Below are 9,813 nucleotides of genomic sequence, written 5' to 3'. Positions count from 1 at the left end.
CAGTGTGAGTACACGCTGAACACATTTCTCCAGGTGTCTACAGACACAACACCACCTTGCAAAAGGTTTTGCTGGGGAGGTTTCGACACTGCGTGTTTCTGCTACAATTCCAAGCATCTGGATACAGAACATAGCACCCGCTTTCTCACCCTGCTGGTCAAGGCTGGGTGACATTCCTTCTGTTGGGGAAAACGGCAGAGCAGTGTTCCCACAAGGCTTGCAGATGACTCTCACTTCTGTCAGATTTTTCACCCAAGTTGTACAGAAACTATTCCAGGGTCAGAGAATTTTATTTGTACAGGCTTTAGAAAGCTCAAAATAAAAATGAAAATTTTCTTGTTGAGAGAAATATTCTGTCCAGTATGAAACATATTAATTATTAACTTTGCAGTCCTTTGATTTTTATTTTTTTTTTCTCCTGAGTGAGCCAGCAGCTCTAGAATCAACCTCCTGAAGGTAAAACTTGCCCTTTCCAAAAGGGCTTGAGAGGCAGAGAAGCAAATCAAGTGTTCCCAGATTGCTGAAGTGACCTAGCGGCAGTATTATTTTCCTTTACCTCCGGCTAAAATGCACACCAAAACCCCTGCATATGTGCCTTTGCATACCATGCAAACGCCTTGGGGTGGAGGAGGGCTCTCCGCAGGGACAACCAAGTATTCTCCCTAAGCCCTTCTCTTTGATGCAATCTGTCTTCCTGCCTCACCTGTACCTCTCTGGTCCCCTCAGAGAGGGAGAGGTGCTGCTGGACCTGGAGTCCTCCTGAGCAGCCTGTGTTCTGATCCAATTTATGAGATACATTTCCATGCTCCTCAAATTTTCAAGAACAGGGGGAGAAATTAGCTTCTTATTAGAGAGATTTTTATGTAATAGAAAGTCTTCTATTACATAAAAATCTCTGTCTGGCCTCAGTCACTCCTTGCTCCTCAGCATGACAGCTTGCCATGGAAATGAGAAGTCCCCAGCACAGGTGGCATCTGTTCCTACCTCACAGGATGAAGCTGCCCACAGGTGGAGTCCTGCTCATCACACAGGACCAGCAGAAGCCCTTAAAATCATCAAGGGAATGATGATTTTAAAAGGAAAAAGCAGAGTCAGGATTAGAGCTGACATTAAGGAAGAACAGAGAAGCATGCTGACCCAAGGCCATTGAAATAAGTGTAGTGCTTACAGTACCTGCTCTCCAAGCTTCAGCAGTGGCTTCCCACGTTGTAACCGAACTGGAAGTGTCAGAGCTCCGAGAAGCATCTCCCAAATTGTGGTAAAGGAGAAAGACACTGCCGCAGTTTCAAAGCAGCAGCACATTCACCTTCCTCCATCTCCTTGTCTCTATTCAGCTTCTACATTTACTCACAGGAGTTGTGGAAGCAAGATTGTGCATTAAGCAAATTCCCTTGGTTGTGAACACAGACACTTTCAGATATTACACCAAAGTCGTCCCTTTTCGTTGGCCAGCAGGAGCAGGGAGGTCACTGTTCCCCTGTGCTTGGCACTGGTGAGGCAGCACCTGGAGTGCTGTGTCCAGTCCTGGGCCCTCAATTTAGGAAGGACATGGAGATGCTGGAGCCTGTCCAGAGGAGGGCAACAGGGCTGGTGAAGGGCTTGGAACACAAGCCCTCTGAAGAGAAGCTCAGCTGTGTAGCCTGGAGGAAAGGAGGCTCAGGGGTGACTTCATCTCTCCCCACAGCTCCCTGAAAGGAGGTTGTAGCCCATTGAGGGTCGGGCTCTGCTCCCAGACAACCGTCAATAGAACGAGTGGACACGGACTAAAGATGCACCAGGAAGGTTCAGGTTGGACCTCAGGAAGAATTTCTTCACAGAAAAGGTGACTGGGCATTGGAATGGGCTGCCCAGGGCAGTGGTGGAGTCACCATGCTGGAGACGTTTAAGAAAGCCTGGACGTGGCACTCAGTGCCATGGTTTAGGTGACAAGGGGGTGCTAGGTCAGAGGGTGGACTTGATGATCACAAAGGTCTTTCCCAACCTAACTGGGTCTGTGATTCTTAGATCTGTATCCCTTACCTATTGCCATGACATCTGATTAGATAATCCAGTGGGCAAACCTGATCAAAGCTCAGGTTTTCCCCTTCCCCCAGCACAGGGGCAGAAGCAAATACAACCGCTTTCCTCTCATTTGAAAACAAAAAAGCCAAACATTTTACATACAGGACCTGGAACCATAATTTTCCAATGTCAAAGTTCACATGAAATACCTCTTATGTTGGTTCAGCCAGTTTCCTGGCAGAGAGCTGCAATCTCCGAGAACACATAAATGTTTCAGTATTAGTACTAAGAAGCCACATGAGGGAGCATTTGGAGAATTGAAATGCTTTCCTTGTACCACTGTAAATAAGGGAGGGAATCAAACTTGATCCCTCTGGGATATATGGAATTCAGACAAATCTAGATGTTATTACTCATTTCTCCACTCACCCTGGGATGCGGAAATTGTGATTCCCACTGAAGACAGAGGTTTTTTGTCTTTTTTAAAAAAGCCCATTAGTGGTCTGAAACAGACAATTTCTTACTCTGGCCAAGGTATGCGGTGACTGGTATACCTGAAAAGGAGCACAGACAAACGGGTTTACATTTCAGCGAAATGAAATGATGGGACACTCTGTATAGGGTATTCCAGGCTGAGCGTGACAGCAGCACCAGTTTTCCCAGATTATCAGCAGCCTCAGCTGACAGTGGCAGGGAGTGGCAAGGTCCCACTTTCTGCAGTAGTCGGACTGAGCAAATAGCTCAGCCTACATGCTTCTAAATTACTTTTACACCTAATACTTTTATATCTTAGAGCTTACTAAAAAACCAAAATCCACAGGTGTATAAAATTAATCCCACTGTTCTTATAAACGGACTCAGAATTTTTGGAATATTTGGGGTTGGCAATAGTGAAAATAGTCAAAATGGGAATTAAAAACTTGTCCACATGAACTGTAATGGGAAACGGGCATAAATTGGTGCTCTGTATTCTTATATCAGGAAAAAAAATAGTCAGCTGCCACTTGGGCTATCCTTATTGACAGAGTCAGCTCAGTCAAATAACATCATATGACTTTACCAAAAACCTTTTTGTCAGCAGTGCTAAACAGGTGTTCAATAAATAAAACATTTAGCACTCTACCTCAAAAGTCAACATTCATAGGACTTGTTGTCAATCAAAGAAACTCCTATTAAAGGTAATTTTCAAATCAATAGAAAAGGACTCCACCAAGATCCCATTTTTCCCCTCATTATTTATAGCCTGAAATTGGCTAAAGAGCAAGTAATTAATGAACTGCATAAAAATCAGGTTGCAGCCATGATGCTATGACCACACATGGCTGTGAATGCTTGACTACAAAATGTGCGACTCCTTTTAAGGGGCAGAAGTTCCATCAGTTTCTTTCTGCCTAAATTATTATGTAGTAATCAACTCCAGGCGTGGCAGAGAGGTGGAAGGGAAGCAGAAAAAAGGAAGAGAAACACAAACTTTTAGCTTTTAAGTAGGTTTGCTTGGAGCTGAAGGCGGAGGTTGGGTGTGTTCTCGCTGCAGTTTTGGGGGAAGGGGTGGTGGGTGCCAGCTGAGCCATTTCAGGAGCCCGATGGCCACCTCCAAGGGGCTTGGCTGCCTGCCTGCGGGGCGGCCCTGCAAATCCCAGTGGGAAACTGATCCGCACTGGAAATAATCCCCGTTTGTCAAGGGATTAAACTTAACCCAGATGGCTGCGGCCAGGGGCTTGGGCTCAGTCCCCCCAGGCCCTGTGGCCACAGCACGGGGGCAGCAGGAGATGCTCAGGAGGCTGCATGGGGGGCAGAGCTCTGCAGGGCCCCTCTGCTGCCAGACCCAAAATCCTGCACCTGCACGGCCTGATGGTGCAGGAGAGGCTGGCACTCAGCCCCTCTCGCTTCCGCCTCTCTCGCTGCTTACCGATCTTTGCACGAAGTCATCTGACCCTTTCTATCAAACCAGAGGAGCTCTGCAAGTCTGGTGCTTGCCGATATCCTCATCTCCAGAGAACAATTCTTTCCAGCTCCAGTAAATAGGACTTTAAAGGTAAATGGTACTATAGTGTTAATTTCAAAGTGAATTATTCAAAAAGCGCTCCATATATCAGCAAGCACCATTTTGTGGAACTATATTAATGTCTTAAATACAGTTCTCCCTTTCTAAAAGCTGTTTTATAGATCCAGGAAATATGTCTGGTATGAAGAAGTGCTTATTGTAAAGGATGTTTTAGCAGTTGTGTCCAATTAATGAGGAAGGCAGGATGTAGTCCTATATAAGAAATAGCACAACAGCAATAATTCCTTGGGGCTTGAGAATCTTCACACTTTCAGATCCTGCACAGTTATCCATTCATTCAAGACACCACATCAGTTTTGTGTCTTATTCTTATTTTAACTCATTAAAAAAACCCCAAGAAAAAAATAAAAAGAAAAGAAAAGAAGAGTAAGTTCTCCTTTCAACAAAGGCTCCCTGTAAAGAATTGAGAAGCTGAAAATAAGAAACTCTTGCTTTTCAGCAGCAATGCCTCAAATTACTCAAAAAGGGCCTTGAAGCTTCCAGGATTAGCTGTAACAAGCAGAAAACTCCCAATGCTGACAGCCGTGGCCATTCAGTAAGGAAAAGACCAGACTGCAAAATTCCATTTTATCCTTGTGATCAACCAGCAGCTCCCTTACTCCAGTTTCTCAAATTCTAAAGGTGGAAAGAAGACATATGAGCTGCAGAAGGCCCCTTCCTAGATTTCTCCATATTGACGTGTTATTGAACACCTCTCAGCAAACAAACCCTAGCCTTAGTTTAGGGAGAATGTATGTTCTTTGAAATTGTACAGCAACAGGGAAGTGCTGGGAATGTGAGCAGAAATCTTGGTTTTCAGGATTTTTCCCATTCAAAGGAAAGAACCAAAACTTCCCATCTCTTATGTCCCACATCCATTCCTTGAATTCTATGGCACTGAAGATTAAAAACAAATAAATGCAAATATTAAGAGGATTTAAAATGTCTGTGAGGTGGCTGTGTGCCTCCTGTCTTTAGTAAATAATGGCTGAGTCTATCTTTATTTGTGTTACCAAATTGCTTAGAGGCTCAGCCAGGCTTGGAATCCTACAGTGAGGGCCAGTGCAGACTGGGAGGTGGAGGTGACAGCAGGCAAGGATTGCTCTCATCCCTGCTGTGCTGCAGATGATTGTGGCATGGGGAGATTACACCCAGCTGAGCACCAGCAGCAGTTGCTGCCACTGGGAGCTCGAGGGACACGGCAGAAAACTGGAACTGCTGCCTCTGAGTCTCAACAGTGCCATGGCTGAGACGGTAAACCTCGCCAGGCCCTCCTTGAAAATCAACCCGTGCTCTTTAACTCATGATTAACTCCCCGAGCCTCTCCAAAGCACGTCCTGGCCTTCACAGAAGAACTGGTAACTGTGATGAAAGTGCTGGGAACTCGGATTTACTGGGGAGGTTGGAGCTGAGATCCAGGGTTTGGTCTTGGCTCTCTTGCTATGCCGGTGAGCAATCTAGCCAGAGTTTATTTATATTTTATGTATGGTTATATTTATATCAAATACTACCTGGATTATTGCATTGTATTACAGGATGAGTGCTATTATTCTGCTCCTTACTCTCAAATATTCCTCTCCTCAAGTGATGAGTTGATCTACACTGCTCATACTCAAAATATAGAGGAGAGAACATTTGCGGTGGTGACACTTTTCAAATCAATTAGAAGCCCTGTAATATTCGGCTGTCTTGCACACTGCACACACCTGACAGATCCTGCAGCCAAAAACTCCTGCAAATCACACTGGCTGCTTGTGATGGAAAACAAAAGAATGAGATATCTTCTATTCAGTGGGTTTCAGATTTTTTTTTTTTATATTGAGTTTGACATCTTGTGCATTTGAACTGTTGTTGTCCTTTCACACTGATAATTAGTATATATAAGACATTAGTGCAATTTTTTTTTTATTGGTGATGACTTGACTTTAAATCCTCAGGTTTATTGAGAAAAAATTAATTCCTCTCAAAACTCATTGTAAAGACAATGAATCTTAAACTGCTCTTTTTTTGTGAAAATCACCCATTGACATTCAGCTACCTTATGAAAACCACCTGCATGGTGAGCAGCCAGAAAGAAACAAAATCTTAAGACATTTTCTTATGGAAAATTGAAAGATGAGAGCTTAAAATCCAAAACTCATCTTGCTGGCTAGCAAGTCAAAGCAGTTCAGACAAGGACTTGTGCCACACATTCAGCCCTGGGCTATGCTAGCATTATGGTCTCATGACCATATTTTAATGCCATACTGCCAAAGCCTAACTACTACTATTACTACTGCTACTGAGTCTGAAGGTTCAATAGGAGGAGAACTTGATGGGGGGAAACTGGAGGACAGCCCACCACAACCTGTCTGCCCGGTGCTGCAGACAATTTCACCACTGCTCACATATGCTGCTGAGCACAAGCAAACAGAATTTTTTCCCCTGGGATTTACAAGTTGGCCAAGTTTCAGCAGATTTTCATGAGGCTGGCTAAAAGAACATCATCAACATGAGGCTGACAGACCTGCTTACTTACCAAATAACACTTAGCCAATTTTTGAATTCCTGTTCTCAAGCAGGAAGGCACCATAAATGAAACAAGCTTTCCTAGAACAAAAATAAAGTACTAAACCAAAACATTTCTCGCTATCTTTACTCCAAAGGTTATTCTGATTTCTTTCTCACACGTACACAAACCATCTTTACACAATCTTCAGCTGAGAAAATACCATTCCCAGTAACTAAACTCTACTGAAGTTAAAAAAAACAGATAAAGATGGTCCTTACTGGGCCATATCAGGCAGCTTTCATCATGGTGCTCCAAGCTGAGCCAAAAAAAAGATGTATGGTTAAACAGTGTAAGAGAGACAACTAGCAGGAGAAATGTATCCGAGACACGTCTGGAGGTGAGATTTGAACAAGAGAGGATTGCAAAGAGCTCTGGCTCTAAAAGTAATGTGTGGGGTGAATGATGTTTGCCATGATCATACCTTTCTTAGCTTTTTTTCTTAACCCACATGTGCTCCTTCTTATGAGCCAGCCTCTCTGGAATGAATACAGCTCAAAGCACAATTCTTAGAGCCTTTAGTGGCACAGGGGTTTGTAAGTGGCTAGCCTGCCCGTGCTGTGTGACGGGGAAGAGGTGGCTGCTCTGCAGGCAGACTATTCCTACAGCTCACCAGCACGGGCTGAGGCAGACTATTCCTACAGCTCACAAGCACTATTTCATTAATTCGGACAGACAAAGGCAGTCCAAAGCCCAGCTCTTGCTGTCCCTCCCATCACGTCCTGGCACACCCGGGGAGGGCACAGCAAGGGCTGCTGGAAGGCGGGTTTCTGCATGCCAGGGCTCATGGCTGGGCCAGTGCATGGCTTTGCTGGCAGGGTGGGGGCTCACAGCCACGATGGCCAGCAGAAGCCTGTGTGGGGCATGCACTGCGGGGGAGCTGACTGGCTCTCAGGCTTTCAAAGTGCATCCACTCTGCTCAGGAACACTTTTCTCAGGGGTACTCTCTGTGCACTGCACCTGCACAGGCTGTCTGAAATTCAGTAGCGAGGCTGTGGTACGTACCTCTCTCTTTGTGCCTCCTTCCATGGGAACATCAGAAAGGGTCTGAGGAAAAATTTACCTCTTTTCCTTAGGCTGCTTGGCCTCTCCTGCAGTCAGAGACGGTTGGAGCCTGCTTTCTGTCTCCTGAGCACCACTCCCAGAGGATTTGCTCCCACACACGTTTCATTCTCCCAGTTCTCCACCTGTGGCCTGCTGGGAATAAGAGTGACTGGCCCAGCAGCCAGCCTGGGCTTTGTCACAGCTCTTGGTGTGACCTACAAACTCAGACTGGCCCAGCCGAACCTGCTCACTGTGGCAAGCACATTTCTCTCTCTCTCAGGATTTTTCATAGAGGTGCACAGAGAGAAAGAAAAACAGTTTGTATTTCTGCTCCTTGTTTTTCCCATGTGGAATGTGTTTGGAGAATTGTTCACCTGGGGTGATTGCTTGATTGGATTCTGGTGAGGATTGTTTGAGCTGATGGCCAATCCAACCCACCTGTGGCTGGACTCTCTGGAAGAGTGTCACAAGTTGTTAGTAGTTAGATATGGGCGTTAGAACAAGTAGGTTTGTAGTTTTAGTATCTCCTTTAAATAGTATATTAATGTATTACAGCACAGTTATAATAAAGAATCATTCAGCCTCCTGAGCTGGAGTCACACATCAGCATTTCTTCCCCTGGGTTCACCTGCATTTACAATAGCTCACCACAGGTTTGCTCCCCCCACTGAATGCAGTCATTTCCATGAAACTTCTCCTGGAGGGAAAATAGGTTTTCCACGGTGTTACCTGCAGTCTCTCCCCCAAAGCAGTAACGTGTGACCTTGGCTTCAGCCCTTCCACCACCACTGGGGAAAGCTGCACTGACCTGCTTAGCCCGTGTCACAGGCTCTGTCCCTCGCTCCCACCACGAACTCTCTTGGACCGCAGGAGAAAATGGGTAAAAGCAAAGCAGAAGGAAGGACTACATGTGCTGCAGTCCTCAGATTCCATCATCTCTCTCTTCCTCCCCTGCAAAATAAATCAGTTTCTGTGTGGTCTGCTCAGCAGATGGGTCAGCAGAGGCACTCTCTGCCCCGGATGTTCTGCATGAAACAGGGTATGAGTTCACATTTACTGCATGAGAATCTACATTTTGGAGTGAATTCACAAACTCATGCCCTTACAGTACCAAAACCAACTGCATTAAGTAAACTTCTGTCCCAACAGCCTGGATACCAGTGTCAGAATTGTAACTGCAGTTGTGTTTTCAGTTGCCAAAACCCAGAGAACTGGGGGCCTTGTAGATGCTGAAATTGTCATGCATGTCCCAAAGCAAGGGCGGGTGTCCAGGGATTTCCTACCAAGCATGGCTTGTTCACAGGATAGCCTCTTTAGCTGGAATTTGTCTAGTAGCTGCTTAAGGGATGTAACAAAATGACTGAAGAGCACAATGGCAGCTGATCAAAAAAGTGCCAGCTGATAAGCTCATTCTCCCCTCTGTCATAAAGATATAAACCCCATGGGCTCACTGGGATTAATACCTTAAACCCCATACAATGGTTTTTCCCAGGGAGTGCAGATGGATCAGTTCCATTTGTCTGTGCTCCAGTTATCTGTCAGTGTCTGTGTTCTGGAAGGACACATCTCCTATTGGTTTTTTCTCTAGATTTTCAGCTTCTAATTAATGGAAAGCTGGTAAGAAATTTGTCTCACTTTTTTTTGTTAGCGATCTCTTCTTCCAACATCAGAATTGCATACCACCAGGACAGCCCAGTTGCCATTCTAAATGCACTGTAAGGTACTGAAAGATGCTGCTATGTCAGTCCTAGACTAATCTGGTTTTGTCTGAAAGTCCATCATTTTACTCTTTCATATCTAAATCACTTCTACTTCAGCTGTCTCTTCTTTCACATTTGGTGTGGTGACAAGAAATAAAAATGGCACTTTCAAAAAAAAAAAAAAAAAAGGATCTGACTGATTTCTAAAATAAAATCATATATTTATACTTCTCCCCACATGATTTATATTGCCTGTTTTTCTCATCCCTTTTGGGCACAGCTTGCCAGGTTTAGATTTAGGTTCAGATTTAGAGCAGGTTCTAATTTTTAGCCAGTAACCGCTTTAAACTCAACAGCACTTTACCTCTCATTTCATGCTTTCTCTACTTCCTTAACAGTCATTTGTGAATATAAAAAAATCAAGGTATTAAGGAGGCACATCTTTTCAAGAAGAGGCTGGTTTTCCTTTCAGTTCA

The sequence above is a fragment of the Anomalospiza imberbis genome, chromosome 6 (assembly GCF_031753505.1).
Source record: "Anomalospiza imberbis isolate Cuckoo-Finch-1a 21T00152 chromosome 6, ASM3175350v1, whole genome shotgun sequence".
In the NCBI taxonomy this organism is placed as follows: Eukaryota; Metazoa; Chordata; class Aves; order Passeriformes; family Viduidae; genus Anomalospiza; species Anomalospiza imberbis.
The sequence above is the reverse complement of the archived record's forward strand: the minus strand, read 5'-3'. Positions refer to the sequence as shown.